At 38.9% G+C, this 25,061-nt stretch overlaps 1 protein-coding gene and 2 long non-coding RNA genes across 9 annotated transcripts in view; all 3 read left to right on the forward strand.

Moving 5' to 3' along the window:
- LOC146673000 (NLR family CARD domain-containing protein 3-like) overlaps positions 1-25,061 on the forward strand; it is a 235,930-nt gene that overhangs the window by 144,997 nt on the left and 65,872 nt on the right. The gene's annotated exons all lie outside the window — the stretch shown is intronic.
- LOC146673003 (uncharacterized) lies at positions 9,671-11,588 on the forward strand. The gene is made up of 3 exons (XR_014910425.1): positions 9,671-9,809; positions 10,697-10,783; positions 11,142-11,588. It is a non-coding gene; the product is annotated as an uncharacterized LOC146673003 (long non-coding RNA).
- Positions 13,579-15,496, forward strand: LOC146673004 (uncharacterized). Its single transcript, XR_014910426.1, has 3 exons — positions 13,579-13,717; positions 14,605-14,691; positions 15,050-15,496. It is a non-coding gene; the product is annotated as an uncharacterized LOC146673004 (long non-coding RNA).

The raw sequence follows: 25,061 nt of genomic DNA on the forward strand, positions 1-25,061 counted from the left end.
GGCAATAAGATTTTCATGGCGAGTCATCGAAATTCGCCATGGCGCCACGGCCTCATAGTATTGTGAAAACTCAAAAGCTCCGCAATTTAACATGGCACAAGGGTGTAGTTGACACTGTCCAAATTTGAAGTTTATAGGACCAAATCCCAAGGAGGAGTTCGTTAAAGTACAAGGCATGGAAACGGTAAAATCAGACCCAAAATGTCACCTTCAATCCAAAATGGCGGACTTCCTGTTGGGTTTAGGACATTGCCATAATAGACTTTTTTGTTCGACTCTGAACGTTATATAGGTGTACCGACTTTCAAACGTGTAGGTCATACCCATACCGGGGGCTCGCGTTTTTCATTTTTCTAGGTGGCGCTACTGAGCTAATTTTCCCTGGCCATGTCTGGGAACATTAAAATACGTAAATTTTCACCAGACCTGACGCGTGTGCAAAATTTCATGAGTTTTCGAGCATGTTTAGGCCCTCAAACGGCCAATTCATTTGCCGGAATAATAATAATAATAATAATAATAATAATAATAAACAGAGCAATTACAATAGGGCCTTCGCACTGTCAGTGCTCGGGCCCTAATAAGAAACAGAGCAGATACAATAGGGCCTTCGCACTCTCAGTGCTCGGGCCCTAATTAAAGCTGCAAGCAGCGTTATGAGGGCCCTCGCACCCCCGGCGTGTCGAGCCATGCCCAACACCTGAAACCAGCACGTCCGATCTGATGTCACATTGATGGAATTCATGCATTTAACCACCAGTTAACATTTCATTTGGTTCAACCATGAGTATAGTCGTCCCACTAGGTGGCGCTCTAACCATTATGTACAAATGGCATAACAAACACTTCCGAGCTCGAGTCTCATCACACCTGAGACGTTTGGGAGAGATTGGACATTGTGTTTTTGAGTGACAGCAGATTACTGCTTTTTGGCGAGTGATTCAAACTCTAAGTGCCACCATAACCACCCCGTTTCACTGAACGTAAAAAGCTTCGCAATTTAACATCACAAAGGTCTTTAGATTCCACACACTGGAGATTGGTTCAATATGATGAAATCCCTTGGAGGAGTTCGTCAAAGAACGGTGCCTGGAAAGAGGGGAAAATGTTGCCAAAATTACACATTAATATTAAAATGGCTGACTTCCTGTTGGATTTGGGATATTGCACCAAGAGACTTTTTTGTACATCTTCATATCTCCTATAAGCTTACCAGGTTTCAGAATCATACATAGAACACAGAGCAGGGGCTGTGGTTTTGAAATTTTGTAGGGGGCGCTGTGGAGCAATTTCGCGCTATTCAATGAAAATGATCACATGCCAACAAAGCCTTCATCCATTTGGAGGTGTGTGCCAAATTTCAAGCCTCTATAAACTTGCCAAGACCCTCAAAAGCCACTTCATCTTTCATGTTGAACAGCGTTGCCACCAGGGTGCGCCGTTCAGTTTAAAGTCACAATTTTTGCACTGAAGCATCACGAGGGACTGATGGTGATATTCACCGCTTTTGAGGTGGCCAAGATGAACCTGTGAAAATCAGTACAACAAAATTAAAGCCATGACATTTCCTGTTGCCACTAGGTGGCGCTGTCCGTATTTCTGACAATGGGCACATCAATCTGTTCAGGGCGGGTGTGACATCATGCCTGTAAAGTCTGGTACTAATCAGACTGGATTTCATTGAGTTATACTAATTTGTTTCTTCATGGCGTGACATCAAAGTTCGCCATGCCGCTGGGGTCACACCCTTTCGCGAAAAGTCACAGTTTTCACTGTAACCCAAGACCAACTCCTTAAGGCTTTCCTGGAGAAATTTGAGGCTGCAGATGTCACCCATCACTATACTGTACCCCAAAGTGTAAAACATGACATTTCCTGTTCCCACTAGGTGGCGCTGTCCTTGATGTCAAATATGGCAGTTGAAATATGTTCAGGGATGGAGCCTTATCATATGTGTGCTCTTTGGTCCAGATCGGAACATGTATGACAGAATGAGAGGCAATAAGATTTTCATGGCGAGTCATCGAAATTCGCCATGGCGCCACGGCCTCATAGTATTGTGAAAACTCAAAAGCTCCGCAATTTAACATGGCACAAGGGTGTAGTTGACACTGTCCAAATTTGAAGTTTATAGGACCAAATCCCAAGGAGGAGTTCGTTAAAGTACAAGGCATGGAAACGGTAAAATCAGACCCAAAATGTCACCTTCAATCCAAAATGGCGGACTTCCTGTTGGGTTTAGGACATTGCCATAATAGACTTTTTTGTTCGACTCTGAACGTTATATAGGTGTACCGACTTTCAAACGTGTAGGTCATACCCATACCGGGGGCTCGCGTTTTTCATTTTTCTAGGTGGCGCTACTGAGCTAATTTTCCCTGGCCATGTCTGGGAACATTAAAATACGTAAATTTTCACCAGACCTGACGCGTGTGCAAAATTTCATGAGTTTTCGAGCATGTTTAGGCCCTCAAAAGGCCGATTCATTTGCCGGAATAATAATAATAATAATAATAATAATAATAATAATAATTAAAGCTGCAAGCAGCGTTATGAGGGCCCTCGCACCCCCGGCGCGTCGAGCCACGCCCAACACCTAAAACCAGCACGTCCGATCTGATGTCACATTGATGGAATTCATGCATTTAACCACCAGCTAACATTTCAACTCATTCATTCATGATTAGTTAGTCGTTCCACTAGGTGGCGCTCTAACCATTATGTACAAATGGCATAACAAACATTTCCGAGCTCGAGTCTCATCACGCCTGCGACCTTTGGGACATATTGGACATTTTGATTTTGAGTGATAGCAGATTCCTGCTTTTTGGCGAGTGACTGAAACTCCACGTGCCGCCATGACCACCCCGTTTCCCTGAACGTAAAAGCCTTCGCAATTTAACATCACAAAGGTCTTTAGATTCCACACACTGGAGATTGGTTCAATATGATGAAATCCCTTGGAGGAGTTCGTCAAAGAACGGTGCCTGAAAAGAGGGGAAAATGTCACAAAAATTACACATTAATTTTAAAATGGCTGACTTCCTGTTGGATTTGGGATATTGCACCAAGAGACTTTTTTGTACATCTTGATATCTCCTATAATCTTACCAAGTTTCAGACTCATACATAGAACACAGAACAGGGGCTGTGGTTTTGAAATTTTGTAGGGGGCGCTGTGGAGCAATTTCGCGCTATTCAATGAAAATGATCACATGACAACAAAGCCTTCGTCCATTTGGAGGGGTGTGCTAAATTTCAAGCCTCTATAAACTTTCCAAGCCCCTCAAAAGCCACTTCATCTTTCATGGTGAACCGCGTTGCCACCAGGGTGCGCCGTTCAGTTTAAAGTCACAATTTTTGCACTGAAGCATCACGAGGGACTGATGGTGATATTCACCGCTTTTGAGGTGGCCACAATGAACCTGTGAAAATCAGTACAACAAAATTAAAGCCATGACATTTCCTGTTGCCACTAGGTGGCGCTGTCCGTATTTCCGACAATGGGCACATCAATCTGTTCAGGGCACCCCCGGCGCGTCGAGCCACGCCCAACACCTAAAACCAGCACGTCCGATCTGATGTCACATTGATGGAATTCATGCATTTAACCACCAGCTAACATTTCAACTCATTCATTCATGATTAGTTAGTCGTTCCACTAGGTGGCGCTCTAACCATTATGTACAAATGGCATAACAAACACTTCCAAGCTCGAGTCTCATCACACCTGAGACGTTTGGGAGAGATTGGACATTGTGTTTTTGAGTGACAGCAGATTACTGCTTTTTGGCGAGTGATTCAAACTCCACGTGCCGCCATAACCACCCCGTTTCCCTGGACGTAAAAAGCTTCGCAATTTAACATCACAAAGGTCTTTAGATTCCACACACTGGAGATTGGTTCAATATGATGAAATCCCTTGGAGGAGTTCGTCAAAGAATCATGCCTGAAAAGCGGGGAAAATGTTGCCAAAATTGCACATTAATTTTAAAATGGCTGACTTCCTGTTGGATTTGGGATATTGCTCCAAGAGACTTTTTTGTACATCTTGATATCTCCTATAAGCTTAGCAGGTTTCAGACTCATACATAAAACACAGAGCAGGGGCTGATATTTTGAAATATTGTAGGGGGCGCTGTGGAGCCATTTCGCGCTATTCAATGAAAATGATCACATGACAGCAAAGCCTTCATCACATTGGAGGTGTGTGCCAAATTTAAAGCCTCTATAAACTTTCCAAGCCCCTCAAAAGCCACTTCATCTTTCATGTTGAACCGTGTTGCCACCAGGGTGCGCCGTTCAGTTTAAAGTCACAATTTTTGCACTGAAGCATCATGAGGGACTGATGGTGATATTCACCGCTTTTGAGGTGGCCACGATGAACCTGTGAAAATCAGTACAACAAAATTAAAGCCATGACATTTCCTGTTCCCACTAGGTGGCGCTGTCCGTATTCCCGACAATGGGCACATCAATCTGTTCAGGGCGGGTCTGTCATCATGCCTGTAAAGTCTGGTACTGATCAGACTGGATTTCATTGAGTTATACTAATTTGTTTCTTCATGGCGTGACATCAAAGTTCGCCATGCTGCTGGGGTCACACCCTTTTGCGAAAAGTCACAGTTTTCACTGTAACCCAAGACCAACTCCTTAAGGCTTTTCTGGAGAAATTTGAGGCTGCAGATGTCACCCATCACTATACTGTACCCCAAAGTGTAAAACATGACATTTCCTGTTCCCACTAGGTGGCACTGTCCTTGATGTCAAATATGGCAGTTGAAATATGTTCAGGGGTGGAGCCTTATCATATGTGTGCTCTTTGATCCAGATCGGAACATTTATGACAGAATGAGAGGCAATAAGATTTTCATGGCGAGTCATCAAAATTCGCCATGGCGCCACGGCCTCATACTATTGTGAAAACTCAAAAGCTCCGCAATTTAACATGGCACAAGGGTGTAGTTGACACTGTCCAAATTTGAAGTTTATAGGACCAAATCCCAAGGAGGAGTTCGTTAAAGTACAAGGCATGGAAACGGTAAAATCAGACCCAAAATGTCACCTTCAATCCAAAATGGCGGACTTCCTGTTGGGTTTAGGACATTGCCATAATAGACTTTTTTGTTCGACTCTGAACGTTATATAGGTGTACCGACTTTCAAACTTATAGACCATACCCATACCGGGGGCTCGCGTTTTTCATTTTTCTAGGTGGCGCTCTAGAGCTAATTTTCCCTGGCCATGTCTGAGAACATTAAAATACGTAAATTTTCACCAGACCTGACGCGTGTGCAAAATTTCATGAGTTTTCGAGCATGTTTAGGCCCTCAAACGGCCAATTCATTTGCCGGAATAATAATAATAATAATAATTAAAGCTGCAAGCAGCGTTATGAGGGCCCTCGCACCCCCGGCACGTCGAGCCACTGCCAACACCTCAAACCGGCACGTCCGATGTGATGTCACATTGATGGATTTCATGCTTTTAATCACCAGCTAACATTTCATCTTATTCAACCAGGATTATAGTCATGCCACTAGGTGGCGCTCTAACCATTATTGACAAATGGCATAACAAACATTTCCAAGCTCGAGTCTCATCACACCTGCGACCTTTGGGAGAGATTGGACATTGTGTTTTTTAGTGACAGCAGATTACTGCTTTTTGCGAGTGATTGAAACTCTACGTGCCGCCATGACCACCCCGTTTCCCTGAACGGAAAAAGCTTCGCAATTTAACATCACAAAGGTCTTTAGATTCTACACACTGAAGAATGCTTCAATATGATGAAATCCCTTGGAGGAGTTCGTCAAAGTATGAGGCCTGAAAAGGGGGGAAAATGTCATCAAAATTACACATTAATTTTAAAATGGCTGACTTCCTGTTGGATTTGGGATATTGCACCAAGAGACTTTTTTGTACATCTTGATATCTTACACAAGCTTACCAAGTGTCAGACTCATAGATGAAACACAGAGCAGGGGCTGATGTTTTGAAATATTGTAGGGGGCGCTGTGGAGCCATTTTGCGCTATTCAAGGAAAATGGTTACATAACAACAATGCCTTCATCCATTTGGAGGTGTGTGCCAAATTTCAAGCCTCTATAAACTTTCCAAGCCCCTCAAAAGCCACTTCATCTTTCATGGTGAACCGCGTTGCCACCAGGGTGCGCCGTTCAGTTTAAAGTCACAATTTTTGCACTGAAGCATCACGAGGGACTGATGTTGATATTCACCGCTTTTGAGGTGGCCACGATGAACCTGTGAAAATCAGTACAACAAAATTAAAGCCATGACATTTCCTATTGCCATTAGGTGGCGCTGTCCGTATTTCCGACAATGGGCACATCAATCTGTTCAGGGCGGGTCTGCCATCATGCCTGTAAAGTCTGGTACTGATCAGACTGGATTTCATTGAGTTATACTAATTTGTTTATTCATGGCGTGACATCAAAGTTCGCCATGCTGCTGGGGTCACACCCTTTTGCGAAAAGTCACAGTTTTCACTGTAACCCAAGACCAACTCCTTAAGGCTTTCCTGGAGAAATTTGAGGCTGCAGATGTCACCCATCACTATACTGTACCCCAAAGTGTAAAACATGACATTTCCTGTTCCCACTAGGTGGCGCTGTCCTTGATGTCAAATATGGCAGTTGAAATATGTTCAGGGGTGGAGCCTTATCATATGTGTGCTCTTTGGTCCAGATCGGAACATGTATGACAAAATGAGAGGCAATAAGATTTTCATGGCGAGTCATCGAAATTCGCCATGGCGCCACGGCCTCATAATATTGTGAAAACTCAAAAGCTCCGCAATTTAACATGGCCCAAGGGTGTAGTTGGCACTGACCAAATATGAAGGTTATGAAATCAAACCCCAAGGAGGAGTTCGTCAAAGTTCGAGGCATGGAAATGGTAAAATCAGAGCCAAAATGTCACCTTCAATCCAAAATGGCGGACTTCCTGTTGGGTTTAGGACATTGCCATAATAGACTTTTTTGTTCGACTCTGAACATTATATAGGTGTACCGACTTTCAAACATGTAGGTCATACCCATACCGGGGGCTCGCGTTTTTCATTTTTCTAGGTGGCGCTACTGAGCTAATTTTCCCTGGCCATGTCTGAGAACATTAAAATACGTAAATTTTCACCAGACCTGACGCGTGTGCAAAATTTCATGAGTTTTCGAGCATGTTTAGGCCCTCAAACGGCCAATTCATTTGCCGAAATAATAATAATAATAATAATAATAATAAACAGAGCAATTACAATAGGGCCTTCGCACTGTCAGTGCTCGGGCCCTAATAATAATAATTAAAGCTGCAAGCAGCGTTATGAGGGCCCTCGCACCCCCATCGCGTCGAGCCACGCCCAACACCTAAAACCAGCACCTCCGATCTAATGTCACATTGATGGAATTCATGCATTTAACCACCAGCTAACATTTCAACTCATTCATTCATGATTAGTTAGTCGTTCCACTAGGTGGCACTCTAACCATTATGTACAAATGGCATAACAAACATTTCCGAGCTCGAGTCTCATCACGCCTATGAGCTTTGGGAGAGATTGGACATTGTGTCTTTGAGTGACAGCAGATTACTGCTTTTTGGCGAGTGATTGAAACTCCACGTGGCGCCATGACCATCCCGTTTCCCTGAACGTAAAAAGCTTCGCAATTTAACATCACAAAGGTCTTTAGATTCCACACACTGGAGACTGGTCCAATCTGATGAAATCCCTTGGAGGAGTTCGTCAAAGAACGGTGCCTGGAAAGAGGGGAAAATGTTGCCAAAATTGCACATTCATTTTAAAATGGCTGACTTCCTGTTGGATTTGGGATATTGCTCCAACAGACTTTTTTGTACATCGTGATATCTCCTATAAGCCTACCAGGTTTCAGATTCATACATAAAACACAGAGCTGGGGCTGTGGTTTTGACATTTTGTAGGGGGCGCTGTGGAGCCATTTTGGGATATTCAATGAAAATGATCACATAACAACAAAGCCTTCGTCACATTGGAGGTGTGTGCCAAATTTCAAGCCTCTATAAACTTTCCAAGTCCCTCAAAAGCCACTTCATCTTTCATGGTGAACAGCGTTGCCACCAGGGTGCGCCGTTCAGTTTAAAGTCACAATTTTTGCACTGAAGCATCACGAGGGACTGATGTTGATATTCACCGCTTTTGAGGTGGCCACGATGAACCTGTGAAAATCAGTACAACAAAATTAAAGCCATGACATTTCCTGTTGCCACTAGGTGGCGCTGTCCGTATTTCCGACAATGGGCACATCAATCTGTTCAGGGCGGGTCTGACATCATGACTGTAAAGTCTGGTACTGATCAGACTGGATTTCATTGAGTTATACTAATTTGTTTCTTCATGGCGTGACATCAAAGTTCGCCATGCTGCTGGGGTCACACCCTTTGGCGAAAAGTCACAGCTTTCACTGTAACCCAAGACCAACTCCTTAAGGCTTTCCTGGAGAAATTTGAGGCTACAGATGTCACCCATCACTATACTGTACCCCAAAGTGTAAAACATGACATTTCCTGTTCCCACTAGGTGGCGCTGTCCTTGATGTCAAATATGGCAGTTGAAATATGTTCAGGGGTGGAGCCTTATCATATGTGTTCACTTTGGTCAAGGTCAGAAAATGTATGACAAAATGAGAGGCAATAAGATTTTCATGGCGAGTCATCGAAATTCGCCATGGCGCCACGGCCTCATAGTATTGTGAAAACTCAAAAGCTCCGCAATTTAACATGGCACAAGGGTGTAGTTGACACTGTCCAAATTTGAAGTATATAGGACCAAATCCCAAGGAGAAGTTCGTTAAAGTACAAGGCATGGAAACGGTAAAATCAGACCCAAAATGTCACCTTCAATCCAAAATGGCGGACTTCCTGTTGGGTTTAGGACATTGCCATAATAGACTTTTTTGTTCGACTCTGAACGTTATAACGGTGTACCGACTTTCAAACTTGTAGGCCATACCCATACCGGGGGCTCGCGTTTTTCAATTTTCTAGGTGGCGCTACTGAGCTAATTTTCCCTGGCCATGTCTGACAACATTAAAATACGTAAATTTTCACCAGACCTGACGCGTGTGCAAAATTTCATGAGTTTTCGAGCATGTTTAGGCCCTCAAAGGGCCAATTCATTTGCCGGAATAATAATAATAATAATAATAATAATAATAATAATTAAAGCTGCAAGCAGCGTTATGAGGGCCCTCGCACCCCCGGCGCGTCGAGCTACGCCCAACACCTACAACCAGCACCTCCGATCTCATGTCACATTGATGGAATTCATGCATTCAACCACCAGCTAACATTTCATCTCATTCAATCATGATTATAGTCGTTCCACTAGGTGGCACTCTAACCATTACTGACAAATGGCATAACAAACATTTCCGAGCTCGAGTCTCATCACGCCTGCGACCTTTGGGACATATTGGACATTTTGATTTTGAGTGACAGCAGATTACTGCTTTTTGGCGAGTGATTGAAACTCCACGTGCCACCATGACAACCCCGTTTCCCTGAACGGGGGGGGCAAGTGACACTGTTGAAAAGGTTAGACTGAGACAAAAGATCATTTGAAGTTTTTTGAATGTCCCTCATGATTTCAATAAATACCTGTGCCACTGGTTTGTAAGCCACTTTGCTTTTAGCAAACGAGAAGAGGAGAGCTTTGGATTTTAACATTCTGAGGATTCGAGGACATTATTTTAGACCACTATAACAAACATCACAAGAGATTATTTTTGAAAAACCCTGCCCTTGTGCAATTCTTGGTAAGTTTTATTTGTTGTAAATTGAATTTTATTTTTGGTGTAAAACCACATTTTAAATTTCAGTAACAGAATTTACTTTGTATTTAAGTTATTTTTTTATTGTTTGTGGGAGGGGTACCGGTGAAAAGTCTTTGGTTTGGTTTTCTGTTTTAGTGAATTTGGGCCATTAAGCCATTTTGTGGTCTTTTTTGAAAGACTGAAATCTGTGAAAGCTAGGCCGGGTAATTAGCCACTGATTTCTTATTACAAGTAAAGCACAACATGAATATAATGAAATACATGAAGTGTGGAACATTTTTGGCTGGTTTATGTGTGTTTAGCAGATTTTAAGCAGTTTAGTAACTGCTATTTCAATCATGCTTGTTTCTGCTGTCTTTGGTAGTTTTAGAAATGGTTTATATGACCATTTAGCTAAAATTATAAGGCTTCTGTGGATACTACGTGATATTTGCATGGAGGTTTTTGCATAACTCTTGAGCCACAGTACTGGTGGCTATAGAGCGTAAGAGGATAATTGTAATTTTTCACATAGCTGTGATTTGTTGTGCGTTCAATCCTTTTCTTTAAGCAAATTTGAGCAGCAGACAGCAAGAGTTGGTGAGCATTATCTTAATGTCATACATTGACTAATTTACACCTTCATTCTGGATGTGTAAAGCGCTTTGGGGTCCTTAGGGACTAGTAAAGCGATATAGAAATACAGGCCATTTACCATTTATATATATGTTTTGTGTTTTTTGAATGAATGTAATTGCATTACTGATCATTATTGTGAACTAACTACATGTTTATGTGTAAGTAAAGTCTCTTTGATGCTCTCATGTTTGTATATTGTTTGAATGTTGTGTAAAATGTAACTAATTAACCTCATACTTTATCATAAATAGAGAATGGCATATGCTTCCCCAACGAAGTTTGCTGGGATTAATGATCCTGAAGTTGAATCATTGCGTCAAGAATTTCAACTATCAACTGTAAGTAACAAATATTTCTTAAATTTTATTTATAGTGTAGAAAAATTTGTTTTTACGCTACATTACCTGTTACAGAGCTGGGCAGGATGCTGTGTTTAGTGTTTCTTGTGTTTGTTTGTTTGTTTGTTTGCTCTTTCATATAAGTCACTGTTAACCCTTGTGCCATACTGGGGCCTTTTTGGGTCCCCAGGGTGATCAACGTAAGTTTTTTAAAGGATGGCACAAGGTTAAGCTGAGACTTTTATACAGCTGTTGTTGTGATCTGGCACTACAAACATTACATTGTAGCGGCAGCATAGATTGAAGCGAATAACTGTTTTCTAATTTTGTTATGATCCAAAATATTTTGTAATTTCAGTATGCCTGCTTGGACCCAGGGGTCAGCAGAGAGGATCTATATACAAGGTGCTTGCAACTTCATGCCAAGGCAATGGACCTCTTGGTTCGGCAGGTGCGGCTCAGGCGTGCAGCCGAAAGAAAGATTTCTGTTTTAAAAGAACAGCTGGATGCTGAAAAAGAAATGCTGAATAACACTGCCCAGGAGCTGGATGCATTGCAAGCTTCGATTACATTCGCACGTGATGGTAAGTCTTAATGTATTGTTTGGATGGTATAAACAGTGAATGTTGGCTTCAGTGTCTTATTTTAAGAAATGGGACTTAGAAAAAATACTCTATGAATTACTATTGAACGACTGTCTACATACAAATAAACATGAATGCGAATTATTTATTTTAGTTTATGATAAATCATTTGGAGAAAATATTAAATCCATGATTAGTATCATGTTTTGTTTTCTTCATTTGTGATTTTATAAGGATTAGATATATGCAAATGTCTGTTTTACCCATGTATATTTGTTAAAGTTGTTTATAAATACTAACTGTCAAAAAATATTATTTGTTTTTGTTTTGTTCAGATGTGACAGAGGCCACCACTCAGACAGACGAAGACTTGTGACAGATGTTTTATAATAATGCTAAGTTTTCTTAGATTAATATATTTTTTCACATTTGACCCAAAGTGGCATGTTTTAGGTCACTTTGGGTAATTTTTAATTCAGAAATAGGTGTGGTGAGACAGTTAGTGGTAAAGACTATCAATGGCTGTCTTTTGTTTTCATGTGTGAAGGGGAAGCGGGGGGGGGGGGGGGGGGGGGGGCAAACTTGAGGTCACACTGTTGAAATGAATAAGTTGTAAGGCTGTGAAACCAAGGTGAGACTGAGTCTCACCTTGGTTTCTTTTGGCAAGGCCATCTTTTGGCAAGGCCAAGGGTGTGGACAACAGCTATGGAAATTAGTGTACTGCTGAATAAAGATTTTAACTACTCAATTCTTTTACAATTGCTTTATAAATACTGTGAATACTCAACTGTGAAAAATATTGTTTTGGTTTGTTTTGTACATATGTGACAGAGGACTCCAGTCAGACAGACAAAGAGTTGTGACAGATGTGTAAATATTTTATAATAAATGTTCCTGTTTTAAATTTTGGTTTTCTTTGACTGTTTATTCATCCTTATGGTATATGTGTTATTAGTTTAAATTCTACAACTCTACAAGTTTAAAAAAAAGAGATGTATGAAGACTAAGAGGAGGATGAAACTTTTTCACATTAAATGTTTAATAATAACAAGTATTGTGAATAGGAAATAAGTTTCTAACATAATTGTTTATGAATCAAGATTTATAAAACACTAGTGGTGTCACTGGTGTCATTTTGGCTTTAAAATAAAAAAAAGCGAACTTATGTTTTATGAACAATTTGATGTTTTGATAATAACTAATAACTCCTTTCAATGTCACTGATAGTTTTAAAGACATTACTATTAAAATGTATAAATTACACTTGAAAGCTGTACACTAGTTGATTGTCAGTGTTTGTAAGTTTTTCAAGCTTTCTCTTTCTTGAAAGCTACTTCCTTTTCCATGGTGAATGGCTATGTTGCAACACAACAGAGAGGAGAAGCTGAAATATATTTTTTCATATTTATGTATTCTTCTCATTCTCTAGTTGTTCTATTAAGATTCCTGTATTTTGTTGATATAAACCTAAACACTATGCTATTGCACTGCCAATGTATTAAACAGAAGCTCAATATGAACAGTAAGGAACAAGACTTGCCGTTAATCCTTAGAGCTATGGAAGATTTGTGTAGATAACTCGTGCTGGTTTTTCACCAGAATGAACTATTCTTCTTTGTTTGTCATTGACATCAATGAAGATGCTAAATAACAGTCTTTTGCTACCAAATTGATTTAACCTTCGTTGTGTCTATTCGTTGTGGGCCTTTCAATGATCTAGCAGTTTGGCAGATTCAGCCTGATTAACTGACAGAAAAACACAGAGACCACACGATAAAATCCACTGCCAATTATTCCAACAGTCTTTCACCATTCTCTGATACTGTACTTCTGAAGGAACTTTGGCTTATGCTGCTTTTTCATTTGACTGTTTTGGTTTTACGATATTTCTGCTAATTTCTTATGATTTGACAGCATCAGGTACTTGCTAAGCTTTCTTACTTTTATATGCTGTCACCCACTGGGACTGTGACCTAAAGTGACCCAAAAGTTTTAGGTCACTTTGGGTAATTGTTAATTCAGAATTAGGTGTGGTGAGACAGTTGGTGGCAGAGACTATCAATGGCTGTCTTTTGTTTTCATGTGTGAAGGGCAAGCAAGGGGGGGGGGCAAGTGACACTGTTGAAAAGGTTAGACTGAGACAAAAGATCATTTGAAGTTTTTTGAATGTCCCTCATGATTTCAATAAATACCTGTGCCACTGGTTTGTAAGCCACTTTGCTTTTAGCAAACGAGAAGAGGAGAGCTTTGGATTTTAACATTCTGAGGATTCGAGGACATTATTTTAGACCACTATAACAAACATCACAAGAGATTATTTTTGAAAAACCCTGCCCTTGTGCAATTCTTGGTAAGTTTTATTTGTTGTAAATTGAATTTTATTTTTGGTGTAAAACCACATTTTAAATTTCAGTAACAGAATTTACTTTGTATTTAAGTTATTTTTTTATTGTTTGTGGGAGGGGTACCGGTGAAAAGTCTTTGGTTTGGTTTTCTGTTTTAGTGAATTTGGGCCATTAAGCCATTTTGTGGTCTTTTTTGAAAGACTGAAATCTGTGAAAGCTAGGCCGGGTAATTAGCCACTGATTTCTTATTACAAGTAAAGCACAACATGAATATAATGAAATACATGAAGTGTGGAACATTTTTGGCTGGTTTATGTGTGTTTAGCAGATTTTAAGCAGTTTAGTAACTGCTATTTCAATCATGCTTGTTTCTGCTGTCTTTGGTAGTTTTAGAAATGGTTTATATGACCATTTAGCTAAAATTATAAGGCTTCTGTGGATACTACGTGATATTTGCATGGAGGTTTTTGCATAACTCTTGAGCCACAGTACTGGTGGCTATAGAGCGTAAGAGGATAATTGTAATTTTTCACATAGCTGTGATTTGTTGTGCGTTCGATCCTTTTCTTTAAGCAAATTTGAGCAGCAGACAGCAAGAGTTGGTGAGCATTATCTTAATGTCATACATTGACTAATTTACACCTTCATTCTGGATGTGTAAAGCGCTTTGGGGTCCTTAGGGACTAGTAAAGCGATATAGAAATACAGGCCATTTACCATTTATATATATGTTTTGTGTTTTTTGAATGAATGTAATTGCATTACTGATCATTATTGTGAACTAACTACATGTTTATGTGTAAGTAAAGTCTCTTTGATGCTCTCATGTTTGTATATTGTTTGAATGTTGTGTAAAATGTAACTAATTAACCTCATACTTTATCATAAATAGAGAATGGCATATGCTTCCCCAACGAAGTTTGCTGGGATTAATGATCCTGAAGTTGAATCATTGCGTCAAGAATTTCAACTATCAACTGTAAGTAACAAATATTTCTTAAATTTTATTTATAGTGTAGAAAAATTTGTTTTTACGCTACATTACCTGTTACAGAGCTGGGCAGGATGCTGTGTTTAGTGTTTCTTGTGTTTGTTTGTTTGTTTGTTTGCTCTTTCATATAAGTCACTGTTAACCCTTGTGCCATACTGGGGCCTTTTTGGGTCCCCAGGGTGATCAACGTAAGTTTTTTAAAGGATGGCACAAGGTTAAGCTGAGACTTTTATACAGCTGTTGTTGTGATCTGGCACTACAAACATTACATTGTAGCGGCAGCATAGATTGAAGCGAATAACTGTTTTCTAATTTTGTTATGATCCAAAATATTTTGTAATTTCAGTATGCCTGCTTGGACCCAGGGGTCAGCAGAGAGGATCTATATACAAGGTGCTTGCAACTTCATGCCAAGGCAATGGACCTCTTGGTTCGGCAGGTGCGGCTCAGGCGTGCAGCCGAAAGAAAGATTTCTGTTTTAAAAGAACAGCTGGATGCTGAAAAAGAAATGCTGAATAACACTGCCCAGGAGCTGGATGCATTGCAAGCTTCGATTACATTCGCACGTGATGGTAAGTCTTAATGTATTGTTTGGATGGTATAAACAGTGAATGTTGGCTTCAGTGTCTTATTTTAAGAAATGGGACTTAGAAAAAATACTCTATGAATTACTATTGAACGACTGTCTACATACAAATAAACATGAATGCGAATTATTTATTTTAGTTTATGATAAATCATTTGGAGAAAATATTAAATCCATGATTAGTATCATGTTTTGTTTTCTTCATTTGTGATTTTATAAGGATTAGATATATGCAAATGTCTGTTTTACCCATGTATATTTGTTAAAGTTGTTTATAAATACTAACTGTCAAAAAATATTATTTGTTTTTGTTTTGTTCAGATGTGACAGAGGCCACCACTCAGACAGACGAAGACTTGTGACAGATGTTTTATAATAATGCTAAGTTTTCTTAGATTAATATATTTTTTCACATTTGACCCAAAGTGGCATGTTTTAGGTCACTTTGGGTAATTTTTAATTCAGAAATAGGTGTGGTGAGACAGTTAGTGGTAAAGACTATCAATGGCTGTCTTTTGTTTTCATGTGTGAAGGGGAAGCGGGGGGGGGGGGGGGGGGGGGCAAACTTGAGGTCACACTGTTGAAATGAATAAGTTGTAAGGCTGTGAAACCAAGGTGAGACTGAGTCTCACCTTGGTTTCTTTTGGCAAGGCCATCTTTTGGCAAGGCCAAGGGTGTGGACAACAGCTATGGAAATTAGTGTACTGCTGAATAAAGATTTTAACTACTCAATTCTTTTACAATTGCTTTATAAATACTGTGAATACTCAACTGTGAAAAATATTGTTTTGGTTTGTTTTGTACATATGTGACAGAGGACTCCAGTCAGACAGACAAAGAGTTGTGACAGATGTGTAAATATTTTATAATAAATGTTCCTGTTTTAAATTTTGGTTTTCTTTGACTGTTTATTCATCCTTATGGTATATGTGTTATTAGTTTAAATTCTACAACTCTACAAGTTTAAAAAAAAGAGATGTATGAAGACTAAGAGGAGGATGAAACTTTTTCACATTAAATGTTTAATAATAACAAGTATTGTGAATAGGAAATAAGTTTCTAACATAATTGTTTATGAATCAAGATTTATAAAACACTAGTGGTGTCACTGGTGTCATTTTGGCTTTAAAATAAAAAAAAGCGAACTTATGTTTTATGAACAATTTGATGTTTTGATAATAACTAATAACTCCTTTCAATGTCACTGATAGTTTTAAAGACATTACTATTAAAATGTATAAATTACACTTGAAAGCTGTACACTAGTTGATTGTCAGTGTTTGTAAGTTTTTCAAGCTTTCTCTTTCTTGAAAGCTACTTCCTTTTCCATGGTGAATGGCTATGTTGCAACACAACAGAGAGGAGAAGCTGAAATATATTTTTTCATATTTATGTATTCTTCTCATTCTCTAGTTGTTCTATTAAGATTCCTGTATTTTGTTGATATAAACCTAAACACTATGCTATTGCACTGCCAATGTATTAAACAGAAGCTCAATATGAACAGTAAGGAACAAGACTTGCCGTTAATCCTTAGAGCTATGGAAGATTTGTGTAGATAACTCGTGCTGGTTTTTCACCAGAATGAACTATTCTTCTTTGTTTGTCATTGACATCAATGAAGATGCTAAATAACAGTCTTTTGCTACCAAATTGATTTAACCTTCGTTGTGTCTATTCGTTGTGGGCCTTTCAATGATCTAGCAGTTTGGCAGATTCAGCCTGATTAACTGACAGAAAAACACAGAGACCACACGATAAAATCCACTGCCAATTATTCCAACAGTCTTTCACCATTCTCTGATACTGTACTTCTGAAGGAACTTTGGCTTATGCTGCTTTTTCATTTGACTGTTTTGGTTTTACGATATTTCTGCTAATTTCTTATGATTTGACAGCATCAGGTACTTGCTAAGCTTTCTTACTTTTATATGCTGTCACCCACTGGGACTGTGACCTAAAGTGACCCAAAAGTTTTAGGTCACTTTGAGTAATTGTTAATTCAGAATTAGGTGTGGTGAGACAGTTGGTGGCAGAGACTATCAATGGCTGTCTTTTGTTTTCATGTGTGAAGGGCAAGCAAGGGGGGGCAAGTGACACTGTTGAAAAGGTTAGACTGAGACAAAAGATTGAATTGTGTCTTTTGGCAAAGCCAAGGGTGTGGACAACAGCTATGAAAATTAGTGTACTGCTGAATAAAGGTTTTAACTACTCAAGGGAAAAAAGGTGTTGAGTACTGTTTATTGCATTGTAACTTCACTGGTTACTTTGTGACAGTCCCTCCCCTGTTGGCTTCTGTGATTGGATCATTTGAAGTTTTTTGAATGTCCCTCATGATTTCAATAAATACCTGTGCCACTGGTTTGTAAGCCACTTTGCTTTTAGCAAACGAGAAGAGGAGAGCTTTGGATTTTAACATTCTGAGGATTCGAGGACATTATTTTAGACCACTATAACAAACATCACAAGAGATTATTTTTGAAAAACCCTGCCCTTGTGCAATTCTTGGTAAGTTTTATTTGTTGTAAATTGAATTTTATTTTTGGTGTAAAACCACATTTTAAATTTCAGTAACAGAATTTACTTTGTATTTAAGTTATTTTTTTATTGTTTGTGGGAGGGGTACCGGTGAAAAGTCTTTGGTTTGGTTTTCTGTTTTAGTGAATTTGGGCCATTAAGCCATTTTGTGGTCTTTTTTGAAAGACTGAAATCTGTGAAAGCTAGGCCGGGTAATTAGCCACTGATTTCTTATTACAAGTAAAGCACAACATGAATATAATGAAATACATGAAGTGTGGAACATTTTTGGCTGGTTTATGTGTGTTTAGCAGATTTTAAGCAGTTTAGTAACTGCTATTTCAATCATGCTTGTTTCTGCTGTCTTTGGTAGTTTTAGAAATGGTTTATATGACCATTTAGCTAAAATTATAAGGCTTCTGTGGATACTACGTGATATTTGCATGGAGGTTTTTGCATAACTCTTGAGCCACAGTACTGGTGGCTATAGAGCGTAAGAGGATAATTGTAATTTTTCACATAGCTGTGATTTGTTGTGCGTTCATTGTGAGTTGTTAAATTTGCATCATGCTAATTATGCAGGTATTGAGAAAATTTTGTTATTGTCTCACATTTATTTTAGCCTTGTGAATCTGATGTTTAATTATTTTTGGTAGGTGCACAGGTATAGATTTTAACCTGAGCATAACTGGTCATTAAAAAAACCATGCCATTTATGGGTGGGGTTTTGTCTTTGTCACAATTTTAATTGCTAGGGTTAAGGTTTCTTTATTTCTGTTTCAGTCTGAAAATGACCTTTTTCTGATCTTATGTCAATAATGTTTAATTGTACAATATCTTTTTTGTATTAGGAGATCAAACTTCCTAAGGGACATCACGTACAGATACTTCAGAAGGCTTGCTGTGAACTTTCAGCAGAACAGCTGGATTTGGTGTGAACCAAGGTAAGTTATTAAAAATGCTGACTATAGCCTTACATGCTTGAGGTTTTAACAAGGGTTTTTTGACGTTTTTTGATGCTTCCTGTTAAGAGCAAAAAGTGGAAAGAGAAGGTTTAAAAAATGTTCTCCAGTATTGTTCAGTGGGTCGTTAAGTAGTCGTTCAGTGGGCTATTCAGTCGTTTGTTCAGTCAATGGCAGGGGGGGTGAGATTCTAATCTCAATGCACTCACCCCCCCCCCCCCCCCCCCCCCCCACATCACTTGTATAAGTTAATAGTGTGGAGAATCTCATAAAGCCTTTAGGCAATCAAATGTAAATGACAATATTTATGAGTGTCTTAAGTTTTAAAATGGTCAGGTTTGATTTGAACATGACTGGAAGGTCATGTTCCACCCCCTTACTTTAGTGTTCGTAGTCATAATAGAGATTGACAGACCACATGACTTTCATGCATTGCATGCCGGGCACTAGTGGCAAAACAATTAAAGCAATGCATCAAATGCAAGCATTTGCAGCACCGCAAAACGTTCATTCTCCGGTTCTAATACCTTCTTGCTTTTACTTTGCCCCCCAAAAGAGGTATGTACAAAAACGAAGGAGAACAATACCGCTCCGTACAAAGACAAACTTGATGAAAAGTCAAAGAAAAGATACGAGGAAAAAAATCAAAAGAGTGAAAGGGTTAGACCCTTACCAGCACACAGAGTGGACAAAAGAGTTAGCGAGAGCCCAACTTTCACCACGCTCAAATTGATAATCATACGGTTCTTGGAGTGAGTGCATACACTCATGAAGTTTTTAGTAACTTCAGGTCACTTTAACAAGCCCAGGTCTAGTTTACCGACAGATGGGTACAGGACCTTGAAATGCACCGTGTAGAATGAAAGACCATCGTACCTATCATAAGTTTACCAGTCTCACAAATCGTCTTCATAAATACACATTCGTTAACCATTTATTAATAGGACCTTTAAGCTCAACGGTAATTAATTAGTAGTGGAAATATTTTCTGGTTCATTACAGAAATGTAGCAGTGACAATAATATTGTATGCTGTAATCGTACTGCGCAATTAGTGATACAAAAAAAAAGTTTTATCCTGTGAATAAAAGTATATGTTTTTGTTAATGTACCATGGTAATAAAAGAAACGAAACGCAATATTGTGTCAGGACAATTCAGTATTTATGCACAATAAACACAGGCGCATAGCGCGACAATTTCTGTTCAGCGCCAGACTTGCTTGTAACCTATATCAACAATTCTGTTATGAAGAATGACATATTAGCTACTACAAAACACTGACCTTTGTGTAAATGCTTGGAGCAGACTAACATGTGAGCTGGAGTGTGGATGTTTGTTTAATATATTTTTTTTCTCTTTTTATTGTAGATGCCAAGAAAAAAGGGTTTTCGCATGCGGCGCACACCAAGAATCACCTCTGGTAAGTCCAATGCTAACCCAAATGTTTGCATTTGTGCAGAGAAGTTGCAAGCATCCATTGTTGCTGGGACTGCTGTTCAATGTGCACCATCCACTTCAGATGTGAATGCCTTAATTGCCTGCAGTGTTGTGGCTGCAATCAAGCATATGATAGCTCCAGTGTGTACATGGAAACCAGAGGATGTTGATGATATATGTGTAGAGGGGTGCCAGTTAGGTAGGTATATAGCTAAGGCAAGACAGGACATTGGCAGCAAGCATAGCGTTTGCAGGCTGATTGGACAGCACACTGTGTTTGGCCAAAAATGGAAAGTTGATATTGGCCCGCCAGTTTACATAGATTTTGGGCTGTTGGAAGGGGAGGCTGTGTTGTATGAAAAGCTGCAGGAACATCTGTTGAGGGATGGCATGTGTCTGTTGGATCTTCACACTGCAGTTAGTGTCATCATTCATCACAAGAATTATTTTGTTGTTGTTGATTGTGGCACACGTAATGCAGCTGGGCTGGCATCTGAGATTGGCACAGCTGTGGCTGTTTTTAACACATGCCTTGACGACCTGATGCTTCACATCAGAAATTTACAGACGTCTTTAGATGCACAATGGTATGCTGTTAGCAGCATTTCTGTGCAGGCAGGTCAAGTTGATGTTGACGTGGAGAGCAGTGCAGTGTTTGTGGACAGGGATGTTGACACGAATCTTACAGCTAAAGTTGATAACACTTCTGTCAACCTTGAAACTGTTAATGCTGTCACAGGAGTTGGAGCAGAGGATAGCTGTTGCATTATAAAGAGTGTGAGAGGATCATTTCACCAGGCTGATGATCGATTTAAATATGGAGGAGTTCAGTGTATGGCTATAGGTCTGGTTAGCCTGGCAAAACATAAAGTTGATAGCGTCTTTTCATGGGAGACAAAAGTTCTTGACAGAGTTGTAGTTTTAGGTGACCTTTTGTACACCAATTTGAGAGACTGCAACATGATAAGCAACTCATCCAGTGTGTTGTGTGTCCCTGATTTGCCTAAAAAGTATTGTATTGATGGGCAAAACTTTGAGTTTGAGTATGGAGATTTTGTCAGTGGGGATATTGATGTGCTTGAAGGGGAACTCATTGAGAGTGGTGTCTACACTACCCTGCAGACTGGGCTGCAAAAGATCTGTGCCATGTATAATACATGTCTTCTGACATTGTGTGGCAGTACATGTGCAGTCATTTCTGAGAATGGACAATATGCACTAGTTGATTCTCATGCACGCAGTGCTGTGGGTTTGGTCAGTGAGCAGGGAAGAAGTGTTGTTTTGTGCTTCAGGTCACTTGAAGATGTGGTCAGACACATCTGCCAGCTGGCAACGGGCCTGAGTCAGAAGCAAAAGCCTTTTGAAGTAGCTGGTGTTTGTGTTAGGTACCTTATGGTGTCTGATAGTGCCACACCCAAAGACAGTTGTGAAAAAACGTGCAAAACCTTTACACCAGAATCAAGTTGTGATTCAATCCAGAATGAACCAAACATCAGAGATGTTATCATCGTGGAGTCTTTAATAGAGGCAGAGAGTTGCAAAATGTCTGGAAAGACCTTGAGTTGTTCTGAGTATAATTTGGGGTTATTATGTAATGATGCAACAAGAAAGCGCAAGATTTCAGTGGGTCACAGTGAAGCTAAGAAGTTAAAACAGTATGATGTGTCTCAGGTGAATTCAGATGTTGAATTTGTTAGTGAAGTGACAAACAACAAGCTGGTGTTTAGTCCCATTTCTGAGTGGGTTTGTCAGGCTTTGTGCACACAGTTAAATGTGGAGTTTGAAAAAATTAGTGTACCAGCGTCTACATGTGTTGGTTTGTTAGGTGTTCCATGCAAAAATGAAAGTATAGTGGCTGATGGGAACTGTTTCTTCAGAGCTATTTCTCAGGTTGTGACTGGCACACAAAAGCACCATCGCAAGATAAGACTTGCCATTGTGAAAGAGTTGGAGAGGAATGCTGCAATATATAGAAATATTTTAAGATCAGAGTATTCAACAGTTGCAGACTACATTCAGAAATCTAAAATGAGAAATGTTAACAGCTGGGCTACAGAAGTTGAAATCCAAGCAACTGCTAATTGTTTAGGAGTTGATGTATTTACATTTCATGATGAGCGTTGGCTAAAATACGGCTGTAATGGCAAGCTTTTGTCAGAAAAGGGAATCTATTTAGAAAATCGTCATGGGAATCATTATGAGACGGTGGTTTGTGTTCTTAAGCCCGAAGAGCAGACCTGTTATGGCTACTGCAAAACCAGTCCATCTGTTATCGGAAGATACAGCACTAGGTCTCATAGTAAGGATAAAAGTACTTTTGAGAAAACACAGGATCACACATTTTGTGCAGATGCAGTAGTACTAGATACAGATGCTGATGTTGAGGTTTTGAATGATGAAGGTCAGAAAAAGATTAGCTTTAGTCCTCTTTCTAATGGAGTTGCACATACTTTATGCTGCAAATTTAATGTTGAATTTGAGAAGCAGGATAAAAACGTTCATTCTGTGTATGGTCCTTTAGGTGTTGTTTGTGAAACAGATAAGGTTGTAGAGGATGGAAATAGTTTCTTCAGGGCTTTGTCTCATATAATCAGTGGTTCTCAGAAGAGTCACAGGAAGATAAGGCTTGCTGTTGTAAAGTATATAGAGAATAATGGTGAAAAGTACATGAAGTTTGTGGGAAAAGATTATGCTTCAATATCAGAGTATATTTTAAAGTCAAAGATAAAGTATGTTGGACATTCTGCTACTGACACAGAATTTCAGGCTGCAGCAAATGCTTGTGGATTGGACATATTAATATATAATGGTGACAAATGGAAAAAGTACAGCTGCACGACTCCTGTTGTCATAAATGAAGGGATATATTTAACGTGTCAAAATGGTCATTTTGAGCCAGTAATTTGTGTGCAAGATGTTCATAAGGCTGTTTGTTTTGGTTTATGTAGCAAGACTAATTCATCTGCACAACAGAATATGTGTAGAATAAAAACAAAAGAACAAGCAAAGGATAATTCAGATACCTTTAGTTCAAATACTAACTATTGTTTTTCAAAGTATTTAAAAACTAAACGATGTTTACACAGTCAAATGACCTATAATGAACATGTCATGCGTAAAGCAAGATTAAAACAAATAAGCATTAGTAAATATAAACAAAACATGTCGCATAAAGAAAAGGTCAAACAAATGAGCATTAGTAAATATCAACAAAACATGTCGCATAAAGAAAAGGTAAGGCAAATGAGCATTAGTAAATATCAACAAAATGTGTCGCATAAAGAAAAGGTCAAACAAATGAGCATTAGTAAATATCAACAAAATGTGTCGCATAAAGAAAAGGTCAAACAAATGAGCATTAGTAAATATCAACAAAATGTGTCGCATAAAGAAAAGGTCAAACAAATGAGCATTAGTAAATATCAACAAAACATGTCGCATAAAGAAAAGGTAAGGCAAATGAGCATTAGTAAATATCAACAAAATGTGTCGCATAAAGAAAAGGTAAGGCAAATGAGCATTAGTAAATATCAACAAAATGTGTCGCATAAAGAAAAGGTAAGGCAAATGAGCATTAGTAAATATCAACAAAATGTGTCGCATAAAGAAAAGGTAAGGCAAATGAGCATTAGTAAATATCAACAAAATGTGTCGCATAAAGAAAAGGTAAAACAAATGAGCATTAGTAAATACAGATCAAATGAGTTGCACAGGAAAAAAATAAATGCAATGGCAGCTAGAAAGTATCATGGAAATCCAGAACATAAGATGCGTGTTATTGCTGGTGTCAAATTAAAAAGGCAGCAAATGAAAGAAAAGGCAGAGCAGTCTGATTTTGTGATGGAATTTTTTTTAGATAAAGTAAAAGATGGACCAGATTTTGTTTGCTGTGTCTGCCATAGGTTGTTATTTAGACATCAGGTGTTACATTGTCAAAAAAACTATTATAACAAAACTAAAACTGCAGTAATGATTGCAGAAAAATGTATAACTGAAGACTATTTACACAAATGTAATAAAGATTGTATAAATCCATGTCACTGGTTGGACACAGCTAAAGCTAAACTGTGGATCTGTTATACATGCCATTATAAAATTAATAAAAATGAAGTGCCTCCAGAGTCTGTAAAAAATAATTTAGAATTGCATCCAATTCCACCTGAATTGGCATGTTTAAATAGCTTAGAACAACATTTAATAGCTTTACACATACCATTTATGAAAATGCTAGCCTTACCTAAGGGTGGACAAAATGGAGTACATGGACCCGTGACATGTGTTCCAGCAAACATTGTAGAAACCACCAATGTCTTACCCCGTTCTAGCATGGAAGGCTCTTTATTACCAGTAAAACTAAAGCGCAAGTTAACTTATAAAGGCCATTATCAATACCAGTTTGTTGACACTATCCACATAAGACAGGCTTTGCAATATTTAAAAGGGTCAAATGTGCATTATAAAGATGTAGAGTTCAATGAAAGTTGGCAAAATCAGTTTTGTATGCAGCAAGAGGAAGCTGTGGAAGAGGAGAGTGATAAAAATGCAGTAAGCGGTGTTGCATCTTCAAATGTTGATGATGAGCTTTTGCATGACAGACAGCAGCACTGTATGTTTCAGGACACATGTCTCATGCCTGTTGATATTGGACAGGAAGCACTAGATCAATATTTTACTAACATATTAAATCTAGCTCCAGCAGAAGGGAATAATCCTGTAAAATTACTTTCAGATCATGCAAATGAAGCCAAATGTTTCCCAGTGTTGTTTCCAAATGGGTTGAATGCGTATCATGAAAACAGAGAGAAGCGTTTGACATTGTCCCGTTATTTTAATAACCGGATTTTACATGCTGATG

This window comes from Rhamphochromis longiceps, linkage group LG3, assembly GCF_057381845.1.
Source record: "Rhamphochromis longiceps isolate RC_006_pf linkage group LG3, R_longiceps_female_GT1.1, whole genome shotgun sequence".
Lineage (NCBI taxonomy): Eukaryota > Metazoa > Chordata > Actinopteri > Cichliformes > Cichlidae > Rhamphochromis > Rhamphochromis longiceps.